This window comes from Heterodontus francisci, chromosome 17 (genome assembly GCF_036365525.1).
Source record: "Heterodontus francisci isolate sHetFra1 chromosome 17, sHetFra1.hap1, whole genome shotgun sequence".
NCBI lineage: Eukaryota > Metazoa > Chordata > Chondrichthyes > Heterodontiformes > Heterodontidae > Heterodontus > Heterodontus francisci.
In genome coordinates, this window is record NC_090387.1 from 22,324,742 (window position 1) to 22,343,973 (window position 19,232).

General features: G+C 40.9%; 1 protein-coding gene across 2 annotated transcripts in view; it reads left to right on the plus strand.

Moving 5' to 3' along the window:
- The first annotated feature begins 202 nt into the window (after positions 1-202).
- zdhhc7 (zinc finger DHHC-type palmitoyltransferase 7) overlaps positions 203-19,232 on the plus strand; it is an 83,585-nt gene continuing 64,555 nt past the window's right edge. For both annotated transcript variants that reach the window (XM_068049137.1, XM_068049136.1), the window contains exon 1: positions 203-564. The gene's annotated coding sequence lies outside the window, so the exon portion shown is untranslated. The remainder of the gene's footprint in view (positions 565-19,232) is intronic.

A 19,232-nucleotide genomic window follows, 5' to 3' on the forward strand; every position in this document is an offset into this window, starting at 1 on the left:
CACCCGAGTCTCTCCGAGTCCACCCGAGTCCACCCGAGTCTCTGAATCCCGCCCCGAGTCTCTCTCCGAGTCCCTGAATCCCGCCCGTCTCTCTCTCCGAGTCCACCCGAGTCTCTGAATCCCGCCCCGAGTCTCTCTCCGAGTCCACCCGAGTCTCTGAATCCCGCCCCGAGTCTCTCTCCGAGTCTCTCTCCGATTCTCTGAATCCCGCCCCGAGTCTCTCTCCGATTCTCTGAATCCCGCCCCGAGTCTATCCCCGAGTCCCTGAATCCCGCCCCGAGTCTCTCCCCGAGTCCCTGAATCCCGCCCCGAGTCTCTCTCCGAGTCCCTCTCGTCTCCGTTGCTCGCTCCTGAGTCGCTCCCACCCCGGCTCCAGCCGAATGTTCCCGAAGCGCTTGCGGAAGTGCGGCGTTCCGGCGTGGGATCGGGCTCGGTTTTGGTCGCTGTGGCACAGTAGAGTTTCCTCGCACGGGAAATGGGAAACTCTTGCCGAAAGCCGCTGCATTTTTTTTAACTCAATATCCATCCTAGAGCCACAGCTGCCCCCTCGTCAGAAACTAATAGGTAGGTACAACGTTTTATGTTGTTTATCTGGTTAAAAAGAGCATGTTTTAATTGCTATTCTTTGCTCTCTACATTACCCTGTCCGGCCTGACTGATTCCTGGTCGGGCATAGGCCACTGTCCAGTCAAAAAATCAAACTTGCATTATTTCTATTCTTTAAACCCCTACTAATAAGCTTAAAACCTTTAACGTGACTAAATAGCGTTTCCTCTGCGTTGCTTTTTGTTATATTGTTTTTAAAAGATCCCCTAGGATGTGTCCCTAATCTTACAGTAATCCACTTTAGATGCATTTCCCCCTTTTATAAACCGTTGGTTGCTTCATCTCAAACACTGATTCTGCGGCTAACTCAAAATTGAGACGTCTGGGGATTAAGAGCTGACTACATCTTCAAATTCAGCAGCAGATTGCAATATTTTCAGGTGTTTATAGCGATGAAAGAGAAGCTGAGTGAGAGAAATAAACGTCATTTTGAAAAACATTGGCAAAAAATGATTATAATGTGATCAGTGTGTAAGTAATGTGTATTTCGATTACTTATCTCTTCACAATGTTTATCAAACGTTATAAATGAAAGAAAACATTTAACCAAAGCATTATTGAAGTAAATCTAAATTATAAATCAGCCTTTTGATTAAATTTTTTCCTAAACCTGTGTAAAACTTGCTTTTATAAATCGGCTATATGGGGTAACAATATACAATGCTGTAACTCAGTGGATTTACAGCAAGAATGAGCATTGGTGAACTATCAGTCATTAGTACTGTCAACCTTTTGTACATCATCTGGCAAAGTAAAAGTAATGTTATTACATTAAGCATTTAGCATCAGTAGATATGTCTTGTTGGCCTGCTCCCCTGCACAGCATAGATGACCTTTTAAAGGGATTTGGATTTCAGGGGATATGCCAAACAGGAATGAATTCATTGGGTTGAAAATTAACATCAGTAGATAATAACCCAGAGGCAATTGAACCAGTGAATGGTTTTGAATGGTGGCATTTGCTGCATGTGCATCCACACATACAGGAAATAACTTGTCAGTTCCCAGTTGGCTAGTGGTTTTTCGCCTTGACTTTGAGGTCTGTTTTCTGCAGTATTGCACTAGATGTTAACCATTCAGAATTTGAATATGATATTGATACATGATATTGAATATGATAGTGATATGATGTGATATGACCTGCAATCTCACTGTGTTGAAATCGACTTGTTACATACACTATCTTCATCTAAGGCTTGACCAAGACCTCAAGATTGTGGAACACCTCATTTTCCTCCTGATTTAACTGGACGACAACTTCATTTGTCTCACCTCCTTTGCTACTCTTTTGAACCATAGCAATGTCCTGCTTGCACTATGGGGCTTGCCATTCACCTAGATTTATCATTGAAAAACAAAGTAGTTTGAAATCCTTGAAAAGGAACCATTCACAGGGTTATGGGAATGGGTGAAGTCAGTGTGAATAACTGGATAGCTGAATGACTTCCTTCTGTGCTGCAAGCTTCTGTAATTTTGATGTTGCTAGAATACAAGTGCAAACATTAATTTGTATTGGGAAGAATGATAAACTAAGTTGGCTGATCGGAGGGATAAAAAGTACATACTGGGATGCATGGATGTGAAATTTGCTTTCAAACTTCCCATTAGTGAGAAGGCACAGATTTGAGATGATCACAAAAGGAATTAAGCAGGTTTAAGAAAAATTGGGTAGAGTTTCTGCTTTGGGCATAATGGCTAATCTAGGTGCAAATTGTGCCTGTTTTGATAAGTCCCTCCACCCACCCCTCAAGCTTCTGCGTAAACTCATTTGCATTTCACTGAATATGAAATCTGCCATGAACCAGCACAATTGGGAAGTGTTTTCAAACATAATCTTAGGGAAAAAAATGCTTTAAAATATATTCCTTGATACATTTAAGGATGGTAACTTGGTACAGTTTGATTAATACAGCTGAAATGTGTTTATCACAAAAATAAGCATTTTAAATCAGTCAATCCACCACCTATGAGTAATCTGATTTTAAATGACTAAAAACAACTTTTTAAAATTATACAAAACTTTTTTTCTAGTTCGATTGAGATAAAGTAGTTAGTTCCTTAGTAAAAAATTTTTAAATGTTTGAAACCTTTCAAAATATACCTAAAGTGTCCTTCCATCCAAAAGTTCCAGTTTAATTTTTGGAGCTTCCTTGAAGGCCTGCAAGCGAGTGCAGTTAGCGGAAACTCTCACTAGATGTTAACCACCCTGGCGGTGTGGTCAGTTTGTGGGTAGGGCCTGCCTCCAGCACAATGTTTTTACAACTGGTGCAAAAGGTCGTGCAAACTCGAGTTGGGTTGAACGTGATTTGCAATTAAAATTCTGCAATCTTTTTGACTATATATCGTTTTTATGTTTAATAGAATGAAATACTGGTTTTATCTGAGAGAGAGACCTGGGGGTATATGTGTACAAATCATTGAAGGTGGCAGGGCAGGTTGAGAAAGTGGTTAAAAAGGCATATGGGGTCCTGAGCGTTATAAATAGAGGCATAGAGTACAAGAGCAAGGAAACTATGATGAACCTTTATAAAACACTGGTTCGGCCTCAACTGGAGTATTGCGTTCAATTCTGGGTACCAGACTTTAGGAAGGATGGAGAGGGTGCAGAAAATATTTGAGAATAGTTCCAGGGATGAGAAACTTCAGTTATGAGAATAGATTGGAGAAGCTGGGGTTGTTCTCCTTGGAGAAGAGAAAGTTGAGAGGAGATTTGATAGAGGTGTTAAAAGTCATGAGGGGTCTAGTTAGGGAGAAACTGTTCCTGTTGGCAGAATGGTCGAGAACCAGAAGATACTGATTTAAGGTGACATGAGGAAAATATTACGCAGTGATTGGTTAGGATCTGGAATGCACTGCCTGCGAGTGTGGTGGAGGCAGATTCAATTGTGGCTTTCAAAGGAGAATTGGGTAAGCTCCTGAAAAGAAAGAAAAAAAGTGCTGAGCGACAGGGAAAGGCGGGGGAGTGGGACTAGCAGAATTGCTCTTGCAGAGAGCCGGCACGGACATGACAGGCTAAACGGCCTCCTTCTGTGCTTCTTTAAGGAACACTATAGAAAAGAGAGAGCTCTTCCAGCTCACTCTGCCTGTCAGCTGTCAGGTATTGTTTCATTCCTAGATTCTAACTTTGACACTCATTGATCATGTGATCTTCCTTACATGTAGGATGCAATAATTTTTATTTCCAATGTCCAAAGAAGCAGAAAATGCTGTTTTAAAAATAAATTCAAAAGATAGCATAAGATAATGCAGCTTTACAGTGTATCTGCTGCATTATAGACAATGGGCAAAACGTCTATTCAGTGAACATTGGAAAACGTGTATAACTTGTGATTTAGTGTGAACGGTATACAATGTACAATATTGTAAAGACAGTGTGCTGATAACAGAACAGCAGTGCAGTGCTCAAAATTATATTTTTAAAGAATTATTGTCTTGCTTGAAAATCTAAGATTCCCCTCTCGGGGAATTCTCTAATTGGTTAGTTATTACACTCTTGTGTATCTGTAGAGCCGATATGTTGCAGCTTTCTTTGCTGAATCTGTTGTGCAAGAACATTCCCTTGCCTGCAGCAAAAAGGTTGGGAAGGGTGGTTCTCAGTAGTTTAACATGCTTCTGCTAGTTTCTGGCAGTGGTAAATGCAGGAAAGCAGGCACAGAGAGCCTGAGTTCCTGAAATCTATTTTTGTTTCCCATTTTTAATCTTGGGTAGTTTTCCATTTGTTGGTATGTTGAAGTGGTTAAGGTAGAGGCAGGGCATGTTGTTATTACTGGTCAGAAGCAATGTTGCATGCCTGTATTAAAACAGCAAGAAAATAATGAATATTTGAACGTGGTTATGAGGCAGTGATCTAGCTAAAGGGTTTTGATGATTTTTTTGTAAACCACGAGAGAAGCTGAGGGGATTTATAACTTTCATATCAACCTCAAGCTCAGATGACATATTTGCTAAAGCCAAATTTTATTTTAACAGCTGTTGAACAAGAATGGCTTAAATATTTTTGGAAATCACTCGCACTCAAGTATGCCCTTCAATGGACATAGTTTCAAAATTTAACAAAGTTTTCTTATTTTTGTGCATTCAATACTGGCTACTTGACATGGCTGTAATGTTGCTCTCCAGTCTCTCAGTAAATTGGTAAAGCAATTGAAGTTGACAAATTAAAAATAAATTGTAACAAAATTAGTCATCTCTGATGTACAAGTACAAATCATTTGAAGGATCATTACTCTGAATAGAATAATTTCTAGTGGTGATAGAAGTGTGCCCACCTAAAATATTCATGAATTATTCAGCTGGTGTCACTCATTCATTTATTTTCAGTGAAGTACAGCTACCTAACATATATCTGTTAAGGAATAGCACTTTCTGATCTATTCTGGGAGGAGTTACAGTTTCAGCTTCACGCAGGGATTTTATTTTGTGTTTAGTCAACCTCTGGGTATCAGCTATCAGGCTGCATCTCCTTGAGATGTGGTGACATCCACAGAAGGAAACTAATGATTGTGCTATAATTACTTACCAGGGCAGCTGATTATGATCCAGTTAAATGATAAACAACAACTTTTATTTATATAGTGCCTTTAACATAATAAAACATCCCAAGGTGCTTCACAGGAGCATTATAAAACAAAATAGGACTCCCAAGCCACACAAGGGGAGATAGTGGTGTGGTGGTAATAGTAATCCAGAGGCCCAGGCTGATGCCCTGGGGGCATGGGTTCAAATCCCACCACGACAGCTGGTGGAATTTAAATTCAATTAATTAATAAAAATCTGGAATTGATAGCTAACCTCCGTAATGGTGCCATGAAACTATCATCGATTGTTGTAAAAACCCATCTGGTTCACTAATATTCTTTCGGGAAGAAAACCTGTCGTCCTACCTGTGACTCCAGACCCACAGCAATATGGTTGACTCTTAACTGCCTTCTGAAATGGCCTAGCAAGCCACTCAGTTGTCAAGGGCAATTTGGGATTGGCAATAAATGCTGGCCTTGCCAACGACACTCACATCCCAAGAAAGAATAAAAAAAAGGAAACATTAGATCAGATGATCAAAAGCTTGGTCAAAGAGGTAAGTTTTAAGGAGTGTCTTAAAGGAGGAGAAGTGACGTAGAGAGATGGAGAGCTGTAAGGGGGGTATTCTGGAACTTGGGGTCTAGGTAACTGAAGGCACAGTCACCAATGGTGGAGCGATTAAAATCAGGGATGCACAAGAGGCCAGAACCAGAGGAGCACAGATATCTTGGAAGGTTGTGCGGCTGGAGGAGATTACAGAGATGGGGAGGGGCCAGGCCAGGGAGGGATTTGAAAACAGATAAAATATTAATTTGCTTTCAAATTCATATGTAAAACTCAAAGAATGTACAACTTGAATAAAATGTATGGTATGATGTAAAGTGGTTTGCAAACAACAAACCTGTGATGTGATCAACATGAGCCATCTAGCGTTGTGATTATCCAGCTGGTAAATTGTTTAAATAATTCCATAAATGTAATATGTAATGTGCATCATTTCCAGAACTGCATTCTACTGTGATCTTCAAAGATTGACTTAGACTGAGTTGGATTTAAAGTAAATAAATATAACTTATTGCTTGTACAGATCTGGTGCGGTTTTTTCTTTTGAATAGATTGTACATTTTATCCTAGTTATGTTAATTTATATATATCAATGAAAATATTGGATAGAAATTTGCATGTTTCTCAAAATTATGGCTAATAAAATACTAAAGGAGAAATATGAAAGGTTCGCAATAATAGGCGAACAAATGGTACATTTTTCAGGATTGTTCATGCTGTTTTGTGTGCACGCTTGCAGCTGCTGTCTTCAAGATACATATTTTTCAAATACAGGCCCTGAATATCACAGTAACATTAGTGGAACAGGATTTCCCTTATGTTGGCCACTTATGCACCATTGGAATTCCAAGTGTCAGAATTAGTGCATAGTTGCAAGATGCAGGGTAGGAAATATTTGGCCACCCATTTGCGATCTACAACCAGCCAAAGAACAATATATCTGCAAAAAGGGCCCTTTTTCAGCAGTTTCCTCACAACAGTTGATCACTGCGTCTGGCTGCTGTAAGGAAACTGGCCTCACCTTCTTTGGGCCCTTCTGTCAGCCTTGAGTATGTAGCACTTCACACAGACACATGGTACATCTGGGTCACCATAGACATTCTGCTGATTGCATCATTCTGTTGGTGCTGTCCCCTTGTCTGGTGTTATTTGGAAAGGAGGAGGTAGACACAAAAACTAACTGCTCTGCCACTCCCTCGCCTTCCCTGCCCCCCAGGAAGCACTGATACTTAAATAGCAGGGTGGAAACCCAGCATGAATAGGTTGCCTTCTCCGATAATGCCGATAGAGCTGAGAAAATTGAGGGCTGTGCTTTTGGAGCATTTTAAAATGGCAGCATAATGTTTTGAATCCAGTTTCTTCATTTTATTTTATCCATCATTTACAAGCACTGCTAAAATCCTGTTCCTGCTCTGACTTTTGATGTGGCCCTTTGAGTGGTCATTGCTTCGCTTTAGAACTTTGCCGAGCAGTGGCAGTAGCTAAGCAAGAAAGGAGGAAGGGAAATAACTTTGAATGGAGTTCGCAATTTTTTTGCTCTTGTATATTTAATGACCAGCGGCATTCAGCATGCTGGTTTTCTACACTTCAAAGATAAATTTATTTGCTTTATTGGTGTGAATTAGATTTTCTTTTTTATTAAAAAAGCATCAATTATAAATACCAGATCCTGTTTTAAAGGAATATACTTTATAAATTGCTGCTCTCATTCATTGCAGAATTGCTGTTGGCCTACAAACATTTTGCCATTCTGTTTCCAATCTATTATGTCCATAGAGACTGACTAATATACATGAAAGTAGGTTATATGTTCCAAATCAAGCAACTGTAGCTACAGACATTGAAGTGCTAAACTAGCAATAGTTTCATAGAATATGTTCTTAACTTCTCATTAACATTCTCAAGGGTCTTCATGATTTAATATTCTGAGAATCTGCAGTATTGTTTTAATCATGATTGACAATTTTGTCTTTAAAAAAAAAAGAAAAGTTTAAACCAAAGTATCTTTCTGCCTTCGCATTTCTTAAATTTTTGGTGACTGGCTAAATTAGAGGTACTCGTGAAGACTTTGAAGGTTTTGTCTAATATGTCCTATATCTCAGAATTTCCACATGTGAAGACTAATGCGACTAAACGTACATTGGCTCAGTGTCAGCGTTGGTACTGTGATAACACTTTTGCCTTTGAGTAAAATATCGTGGGGTCAAGCTCCACCCTGGAGACTTGAGCATATAATCCAGGCAAACACCTCAGTGCAGTGCTCAGAGAGCACTTCAAGTAGAGGTGCTGCTTTCAAATAAGAAGTTGAACTAAGACCCCATCTGCTTTTCCTGGCATGTATATCTGTGAGAGCCTGTTGTGCACAAATTGGCTGCCGTGTTTTCTTAAGTTACAACTGTGACGATACTTCAAAAGTACTTCATTATGACTGTAAAGCACTCTGGGATGTCCTGAGATTATGATAGGTGCTGTATAAATGCAGGTCCTTTCCTTTTCTTTCTTGGATCCATTGAAGTACTAGCAATCGTTCTGTAGCAAGTGACATGCAAATTTAAACTGTAAATTGCAAAAAAATTATTTTACTCATTTAAAATTTGGCAGCAAAGTAAAATCAAGTAAAATAATAGAAATCTGCAGGGGGGAAATATCAAAGGTTACACTCACTATCCATGCTCCACCCACCCAACTGCAGGGTTAACAAAAACTCTATTGTCGTTACATTTAGTGTATATTCTAGGTGTCCAATTTCCATGTAGACTGTAGACTACTCATAATGAAGTTGCTTTCACCAGACACATTATTTTATATATAATTTTTGTTAAAACCGGTTTACCTTAATTTTCATTATTTGGCAGTACTTTGCTGTTGAATAATATCACCTGATGCTGCTCCATCTGCCATTGTGTTGATGATCTAAAGAAAGTTACCTGTTTGTACAATCACTAGTTCATTAAACATATTCTTCACTTAATGGGACTTTAAATATGTTTTAAACAGATCACCTGTCATCGGGCGGCACAGTGGCGCAGTGGTTAGCACTGCAGCCTCACAGCTCCAGGGACCCGGGTTCGATTCTGGGTACTGCATGTGTGGAGTTTGCAAGTTCTCCCTGTGTCTGCGTAGGTTTTTCTCCGGGTGCTCCGGTTTCCTCCCACAAGCCAAAAGACTTGCAGGTTGATAGGTAAATTGGCCATTATAAATTGTCACTAGTATAGGTAGGTGGTAGGGAAATATAGGGACAGGTGGGGATGTTTGGTAGGAATGTAGGATTAGTATAAATGGGTGGTTGATGGTCGGCACAGACTCGGTGGGCCGAAGGGCCTGTTTCAGTGCTGTATCTCTAATCTAATCTAATCTATGTATCAGAGAGCAGCCAAGCTTGCATATCAGACATGAAAGTGCCTCTGGGTTTTGTCAGTTGGCCTGTAATAGGTGATGATTTTTGATAGTTTTCACTGCTTGAAATTGCACAACCTGTGCTAAAGATCACAGAATTTTAAGTGCATATCAAGTTTCTGCAATCTTTTGTAGTAGTCTAAAAAAACATTGTGCTAGAATTCAGCCCAGCCCACAAAACTAGCTACACCTTGAAAATGAATTAACCACTGGGAGTTTGCACTCATTTGCAGGCCTTTGAGGATGCTTCAAAATTAAATGGAACTTTTGAGCACAGGAACATTGAGGCACAGGTAGTGGATTGACACTTTGATTAAATATGCTTATTATTTGTGATGAACCCATTTTCACCTGCATAACTCAAACTTTACCAAGTTAGCATTCTTAAATATATCAAAGAATACACTTTAAAGCAAATTATTTTCTTTAAAAGGTTGTATTCAAGCTCTGCCTGATTGTGCTGGTTCATGGAGGTTTCACATTTGACGACTTGCTTAGGAGTTTGAGCAGATACTCGAGTGCAGACCGTTTATCAAAATTTTGAACACAATTTGTATCCAGTATCCAATCGCCAATCGCACCCAAACTGGAAACTCTTACCCTTTTGTCTTTAACCAATTTTGTTTTATCTATGTTTTTCTTTGTTAAACAACAGAAAAAAATGGATGCATGATACTAACTTTGCTATAAAGGGTCTTCTGTGAGACAATTTAGTTATAAGTAGTTTACATGGCTTTTAAACTGCAAAACAAAAAACATTAATTTTCTGAGTTGCAAAGAAACACAGAGGTTAGACCACTCTTTTTGATGGGTTTCTCTTCAGTTTACTGAGAGAGAAAGTATATCAGCTATTCTTTGAAACAATTGGGGCCACAACTTCAGCTCCTCCTGAAATCCATTTAGAGCCATTGAACACATTGAGTAGGATGAAAAATTTCAGGCATTAGGTTAGGCACCTCCTTATAGGAGTGAGTATGACATGGGCATGCGCGAAAATCCGCACCGTCGGCAGGTATGCCGGTTTGCTGGCACCATCCCATCCCTGTGCCATTTTCTCAAAGGCTGGTTCGGGGCCACATATGTTTTTCTAAAAGCATTTCTGTATGATTGTATCTTTTTCAAAAACAATATTTTACATTTAAGTTGGTTGTCAATTGGAATATCACTATCTAACTTAGGCTACCTACTCAGTGTTTGTTAAAGTTATAGAAATGACAAAGAGCCCATTATATCTATCACACACTGTCTAAGAAATAAGATCAAGCTGCAAGTCAACAAGGAGACTAATGGATACGTGGGAGTGAATACAAGGTAGTAATCTTATTGGAGTCCCAGTGACATCAGAAAGTCATCAATTGCGACTTGAGTTAATAGCTGCTATCTGAACCTTGAGATGAGATTGGAGCTGTGAGATCATTGGTGGATATGCAGGCTTTTTGTTAAACAATCTGCACAATGGAGTTCATGAAATTCTGTGCTTTTTCTGGTACAGTTGCCTGTGGTTAGAAAGCTCACTTCTATTGATGTATGATTGTGTGCAAATGGAAAATTAAATTGCTAAATGTTTAGATGGATGTAAAAGAAAAGCTGGCTCAGCTTTCAGAAAGCAAGATCATGTTTAACAAACCTGATGGAGTTCTTTGAGGAGGTGACAGACATGACAGCTGGGGATGTACAGTGGATGTACTGTACAAGGATTTTCAGAAAGGATTTGATAAGATGGAGATAATTGGAGAAGATTAAAGGGTATGGAGCTAGGGTAAGAATAGCAACTTGGACAAGGAAAGAGGGAGTAGGTATTCAAGACAGTTTTTCAGAGTAGTTGAAAGTGGATTATGGTCTGTTCCGAGGCCACTTTTTTTCCATGTGTACATCAGTGATTCTGATATAGGGCTAGACGGAGTGGTGTTCAAACTTCCAGGCAGTAGGAGACATAATGGCCCAGACTTTGCAGTCAGCAGCGAAGGGACAGTGTTCACTGCTGACCAGATTTCTGCATTTGAACAGCATATGTGCAGGTGCCAGAAGTTGCTGTCAGTTTTACACAGTAATGACAGTGAGCGTTGTCAGTTTTGCCATCATTACAACTGCAAATTCCATGCCAGTATATCATTTTGAGGACCAAAGGGAGCAGAGGCTATTAATAAGATGGTGGAGGGGACAAAAAAGTGGCAGATAGAATTTGATATCAGTAAATTGTAGTGAAAATAGTAATTATATTTTGGGTGGGGGCTATGGAAGAGCAGAGGAATTTGAGGGTTCTCATTCACAGTGCATTAAAAGCAGCACCTCAAGTGCATGAGGCCATTTAAAAGATCTAATAGAATTCTGAGCTTCATGGCAAGAGGTATAAAATACCTCATTGAGAGAAGTAAACAGATGTCCCGCTGGGCTGAACACTACTGTGAGCTGTACTCCTGAGAGTTGAACATCATCTAGCTTGACACTTTCCTGCAACTTTCTGTTATGGATGAGTTAGATGAAGAACCCTCATTTCGAGGGAGCTCAAAGGCCATAGACTGCCTAGCATACAGAAGGACACCTGCCAAGGATGGAATCTCGGCCGAATTGCTCAAGCACAGAATGTCCGATCTATTGTCACACCTTTATGACCTTCACATTCTCTGCTGGAAAGTCGGCTCTGTTCCACAGGAGAAGCCAACAACAAAGGCGATAGAGAACACTGCAACAACTACAGGGACATCTCACTCCTTAGTGTCACGGGGAAGGCCTTTGTGAGGATCATACTTGAAAGACTCCATTTACTTGCAGACAGAGTGTACCTGGAAGCACAGTGCAATTTCCATACCTGCAGATCTACTGTGGTCATGATGATCTTTATAAGCCTGCTACAAGAGAAGTGTAGGAAACAGAGTATACCGCTTTACCTTACTTTCGGAAATCTCACTAAGACATTCAAAACCGTCAACAGAGCAGGACTCTGCTAGATTTTGGAGAAGATTGGCTTTCTGCCAAAGCTCTCCAGTCTCACCCGCTCCTTCCATAACAACATGCACTGCATTGTACAGTTTGATGGCTCCACTTCCGACAATTTCGGAGTGAAGAATGGAGTGAAACAGGGTTGTGTCCTAGCCTCCACTCATCTTCCCCATGCTCCTGATCTTTGCCTTTCCTGCAGATATGGAAGGTGTCTACTTGCACAGTAGGTTAGACGGCAAGCTCTGCAACCTATCAAGGTTGAAAGTGAAGACAAAACACAACACACCCTGAACAGAGAACTCCTCTACGCTGATGATACTGTGCTAGTCGCTCATACGGAAACTCAGTTACAAAGACTCATGGACTGTGTCTCCCATGCCTGTAACTTGTTCCTTTTGACCATAAGTGTTAAGAAAACTGTGTTTATGGGATAAGGTATTCCATCTCTGTCCTGATCACATTAAATAACACCCTACTGGAAGTGGTTAGCACGTTCTGCTACCTTGGGTCTACAGTGACAGACAATCTGTTCCTTGATGCAAAGCTCGATGCACGCATCGGGAAAGCAGCTATTGCCTTTGGCCGACTTGCAAAACGTGCAAGCTCACCCTTAGGCCTGTGTTCTCAGCACCTCGCTGTATGGCTGTGAAACATGGGTGACTTACAGATAGCAGGAAAAAAAAACTCAATAACTTACATCTTCGCTATCTGCAATGCATTGTGTGTATATCCTGGCAGGACAAATTCACAAATGCAGCAATCCTCTCAAAGGAAGAGCTCCCAAGTGTGTTGGCACTAATCAAACAGAGATGGCTTCGGTGGATCGGACATGTCCGCAAGATGGAAAACGGTTGCGTGCCCCAGGACCTTCTGCACGGTGAGGTAGCCGGGGCCAGATGACCAGTGGAGTGCCCAAAGCTCTGCTTTAAGGATGCCTGCAAGCGTGACATGAATGCCCTAAATGTCAGCTATCACCACTGGGAGTCAGCATCTGGTGAAAGAGGGAAATGGCAACACATCCTGTGGACTGGTATGCACTACCATGATGACCAGTGGCTACAGCAGCTTGGCAACAGGTGCCAATGCCGGAAGCAATAACTCAGTGTCACTTGGCGGCTTCACGTGCAGCACTTGTGGCAGAACCTGTCTCTCAAGGATTGGCCTTCACAGCCATCAGCAAAGCTGCACCAAGAGAAGACACCTCACCTAAATGGATTGTTTGCTGCATTTCATCGTTCATAGATGGAAGGGTGCCAACCAACCACGGCAAGAGGTATAAAATAAAAAGTTGGGATGTAATGGTGAATCTATATAAAACCTTAGCAAGGTCATAATTGGAGTACGCTGTGCAACTTTGACCTCCACACTGTATAAAGACTGTTAAGTCAATATAGAGGGTTTAGTGCAGATTCATTAGGATGCAGTCCTGATGAAAGGCCATCGACCTGAAACTTTATCTCTCTGTTCATAGATGCTGCCAGCACTTTCTGTTTTTATATCAGGTTTCTGGCATCTGCAGTATTTTGCTTTTGTTTTCACTAGGATGCTGCCTGGTATGAGGAACTGCAAATCTGAAGAAAAAATGAAGCTGTTTTCATTAAAACAGAGGAGGTGACAGGGAATTTGATAGTGGCATTTAAAATGATGGGATGGAACACAGTTAGGAGAAAAAGACTGTGTTCAACAATTGAGAATTTTGGAACGAAGGGACATAGTTATAAGATTGCAAATAAGTGGTTTACTACAGAGAGCAGGAGAAACTGTAGTACACATGGTTGTGAGGCTATGAGGCGCACCACTGCAGTTAGTGTTTGAAGCAGAGACCATGTCAACAATGAAGAACTGGTTCAATATATGGTTGAAGGTAAAGGAGATGAAGGGATATCAGTCAGAGTAAGCATATGGAATTGGGATTACTGCTGGTATGAAACATAAACACTAATACAGCCTAGTTGGATTGAATGGCTTATTTCTCTGTTGTAATTTCTATGTAGATGACATTTATGAGCCACTCACGACATGACACTTGAATTGCTCTATTAAATTACTGTGCTATTACTGTATAATTTTGGGTGCTTGAACAGTGATAACACCCAGCAGTACAATTACAAACAAATTTTGGCCTTTCAGACTTCATGTATAACATGAGGGCAAACTACAAGTGAGTTGCTGCTGGCAGTAGTAGTGGGAGCAATCTGAGCGAATTAATTCAGAGTATCACACACAAGTATGTTGCAGAACATTAAAGCACATCCGCTTAAGTGTTTTTTACTGTAAGCTCATTAATTCCATCTAGCGACAGCAATGGTTACACTGCATGTGTGTTCTGGTAGCTGGAGATAATTTTCACATCTTCATATTGTCATGCAGGCCCCCACCTGCCAAGAATGAGGCATATTAATTTTGTCATATGAACATTGATTTTAAACTGTTACTGGAGTGAAGAAAGGACTTGTTAAAAAACAATTACCAGACACTTAGCTGGAAAAACATTTTTGCATACTAACAGGCAGTGCTTGGAGGGACAAAGGGGCTATTCCCTGCTCCAATTTAACTCACAATGGACTTTGAGCACCAGGTATTGTGTGTAAGAAGAGATATTCCAGGGTCGGCTAAGATAAGAGAATCCACAAACAGACGTGGTCAGACCAGCTAATCACATGACTAACCTGCTTGGCAACCTGGGTTTTTCAGAATTGTACAAAGAGTTTGAATGGGGAAAGACTGTTTGCTCCTGGAGTGAGAAGACCTCTCCTGTCTGCTCCCGTCTCTTTCTCACAAGCCTCTGAACCCACTGAGGACACATGAACTTCAAGGGAGAAAAGTCTGCTACATCGAACAAGGTTTAAGAAGAATACTGGGCCCCAATGAAAAGCAAGACCTACCTACAATCAATGATTTTGCAGCGAGCTCTAAGAACAGTAACCAAAACCATCTTCAGATATTGCCTCATACATTTCCACTTTATTTCTTCTCTTTTCTGTCTCTATCTGCATATGTGTATCGTGTATGCATGCTAGCGTGGGCGAGTTGTGTATCCGTAAGCGTTAACCGAATTAGAGTTTAAGTTTAATAAAGTTCAGCCTTTTTTCTTTAAACCTAAGAAAACCTGTTTGGCTAGTTTCTTTGCCTTATAATTGGAAGTTCGTGAACAAGGATTCACTAAGGGGGAGCTAAAAACATGGTGTTTTAAAAATTAAACCCTGTTACGGTAAGACCAGGTGAAGGCTGAGAGGGAACCCTAGACCCCTTTCTCACCTGGTTGGAACAGTATTTATGTTTTAATAGGTTTGGCATAATTTCTTCACGCAATATGTGCCATGATTCACTTGCAGCAGTGGCCATCAGCTTTATTCATGGCTTTTTCTAGTCAGCCTCATTTGTGGAAACACTTAAAGTATTTTGCTGTGACTTTTCTTTTACCTATTAGTGCTTGAAGACTTTGATGGATTCTGTTATCTCAAAAAAATTAAGCACTCTTTGTAATATGTAGGACCACACCCAAGAGTCATGTCTGCAGTTGCCCATGCAAATTAAGTACATTTATCTATTTATGTTTAGAGCGTGTTTATTTTGATGGACCAATGAGAGTGACAATGGGTTGCTCCAGGACCACCAAACAAGAATCAGCACAAGTGCCCCTATTCAGGCACCACTAATATAGGAAAGAAACTTACCCTTCAATCAAGCTAAAAGAAGCTCAACATCATCAGTGTCACCAGGCTGTAACAATTATCTTGATGGCAAGTGTGCTAGGGCACCACAGGTACCACACCGTTAACTGTGTATGGTACATACACAAATAGTAATTAAATCACAATAATGTACCAATGAGTGGGCTTGATGTCACAAAGTTTTGATACAATAATTACTTACCTGCTCTCTCCCCGCACCCCCCCCCCCCCCCCCACAACCGCCACCCCCATTGGATAAGCATGCAACAGGATCCAATTGTTTATTCTCTCTGTACCACATGGATATTATGTAACTACCAGTGTGGTTGTTATAGTGAAGGATTACTGCCTGTGTATATTTGTGTGAAACATTCACCTATGACTAGTTAAAAGAAACGTGGGGTATGCTATTAAAATGAAAACTATCAGGACAACACAGGAAACAAAACTGCCTGGGATATCTAAAGGTGAATATTCTATTTAAACATTGCTTCCTCTAATCAATTGTTCGATAATATAATATTAGACCAGTTTTATTTTAATTTCTTCGAAGGATAGAAGACATTTTGTTGAATAGAAACATTATCTTGAATATTATAGTATAAACAGGTTAAGTAATGTCAAACTTTACATGCAATAAATTTCTACTATATATACCTCTAGACAAGAGTCTCCCTCTGATCTTCATTCTTCCTTTCTCTTTATTCCTCATCTCCGAAATTTAAATGTTATTCTTGGTGTTAACTAAGTATTTTGGGATGTTTCTTATGGTAACCAACACACGCATACGAGTATCCTATAGCAACAGGCCATTCGAACACAATGTTTGTAATTTTGAAAATCTTTTTTTCTTGGTGACTTTTTAACAAAAAGATGAAACTGATCAGGTTAATTGCCATATAACTATATTGCAGTGCAATATTTTTTGTATATAGAGGCATATACAGCATAGAAGGAGGCCATTCGGCCCATTGTGTCTATACTGGCTCTCCACAGAGCAATCCAGTCCTACTCGATCACTGTAGCCTTGCAATTTTATTTCCTTTTAGTGGCCATTCAGTTTCCTTTTGAAATCATTGCCTCCACTTCCACCACCTTGTGGGCAGCGAGTTCCAAGTCATTACCACTCACTGCCTTAAAAAAAGTTCTTCCTCACATTCCCCTTGTATCTCTTGCCCAAAGCCTTAAATCTGTGTCCCCTGGTCCTTGTACCATCAGTTAATGAGAACAGTTTTTCCTCGTCTAACTTATCTAAGCCTGTCATAATCTTGTACGCCTCTATTAAATCTCCCCTCCGTCTTCTTTGCTCCAGGGAGAACAACCCCAGCTTGGATGTTAAATCACCACGAAGCAAAGCCATTAGGTTTCATCATAAAAAAAAAACACATTTTTGAGTAAACTTGAAAATTATTAAATCTGATTTAAAGAAATATTCTTTATATTCAGCAATATTCAAGGACTAATGAAAAAACGCACAAGTGACTCATCATTGCATACTGAGTACCAGTCAGGCATATTTTCAGTCAATTCTTGAGTTGTCCTGATTGTCTTCTAACTTTCCTCCAATGAGGCTATCTGGACAACCCTCCATTGACAAAGGCATAACTGAATTATGATTGTTTGATGGATGGTATGTGCCATATCCTTGTTAGAAAAAATATTTATCTAATATAGGCACACCGGACTATATAACGACAAGTGATAGTATTACTATATTGGGTCTTCTGATCATTTAAGTATATCCAGTTGTCAATTCATTCTGTTTTATTTCATGGTTATTAAAAAGGATTTTTGTTTTTTGTTTAGAATAGGTCAGGGGCCGAAATTTCACGCCCCGTGCCCCTCGCCTCCCCAACCCCAATAGATTTTTGTTCCTTCGGGGTATCCATAGATGTGGAGCAAGGTGGGTAATGAAGTTGAGGTACAGACCAACCGTAATCTAACTGAATGACAGAACAGGCTCAATGGGTTGAATGGCTTAGTCCTGTTGCTATGCTGTTTTACCAGCGGCCGGGAAGGTGGCAGATATCCCGCCTGCCCTTGGACCAATTGCCCTTAAGTGGCCAATTAATTGTCATGTGAGGGCCTCTTCCCGCCACGGCTGGTATTTTATCAGCGGCGGATGGGCACTTCAGCACCTGAGGAGGCTGCCTATTAACACATGGCAATCTCCTTGCAAGTTGGGAGTTGTCCTGAATGGCCACTCTGTGCCTCACGGAGACACCCCAGTAGCACAGGGTTCGTCCCCCCAACAAAACAACCCGACCTGCCCTGGATTCTGACTCCTGTACCCCGGCGAGGCCCGACCCCCATTTTCCTTTCCCAGAGCTGCCTTCATTGTTGCTGGTCCTGCTGGGTGCAGTCTTCAAGGAGGGACTTCATACTTCAAAGGGGCAGAAGCCCCGACTGAAGCCAATTAAGAGTCTGAGCCACGCAAAATAGCATAATGGCTTCCAGGTCCGGCGGAGGCAGGCTCACCTCCGACTTTCCAGCCAGTGGGCAGGGCCACCGCCTCACCGTTAAATACCAGCCACGGAACCGGATTACAAATAGGGCAGATTTGCCGCAGCTTAAGGAGATGCTGAACACAGTGACATGCATGGAAAGAAATGACATCTGAAAGCAACAGAAAAAGACTGCAGGCCCTGTTGAATTTGTTAGCTTTGATCTATTATTTATTGGTTGCATAGGAACAGGACTAGACCATTCAACCCATTGAGCCTGTCATTCAGTTAGATTATGGTTGATCTGGACCTCAACTTCATTACCCACCTATGCTCCATATCTATCAATACCCCGAAGGAACAAAAATCTGTTGAGCTTAGTGTTTGAAATTTCATTTGACACAGTAGCCACAGCCTTATGGGGAAGCAAGTTCCAGATTTCACAATCATTTAATTTGGCCCAACATGTCTGCACCAGCTCTCTGAGCAATTCACCTCGTGCCACTCCCCCGCCTTCTCCCTGTAACCCTGCACATTCTTCCTTTTTATATAACAGTCTAATTCCCTTTTGACTGCTTCAATTTGAACCTACCTCCACCGCACTCTCAGGCGGTGCATTCCAGACCTTAACCATTCGCTGCGTGAAAAAGTTTTTCCTCGTGTCACTCCTGCTTCTCTTACCAAATACTTCAATCTGTGCCCTCTCGTTCTCGATCCTTTACTCTGTCCCTACCCCTCATGATTTTGAATACCTCTATCAAATCTCCTCTCAGCCTTCTCCAAGGAAAACAGCCCCAACTTCTCCTAATTTATCTTCATAACTGAAGTTCTTAATCCCTGAAACCATTCTTGTGGATCTTTTCCGCACCCTCTGTAACGCCTTCACATCCTTCCTAAAGTACGGCACCCAGAACTGAGGCCAAACTAGTGTCTTATACAAGTTCAACAGAATCTCCTTGCTCTTGTATTCTATGCCCCTATTAATAAAGCCCAGGATATAGTATGCTTTATTAACTGCTCTTTCAACTTGTCCTGCCACCTTCAATGACTTATGCACATATACACCCACGTCCCTCTGCTCCTGCACCCC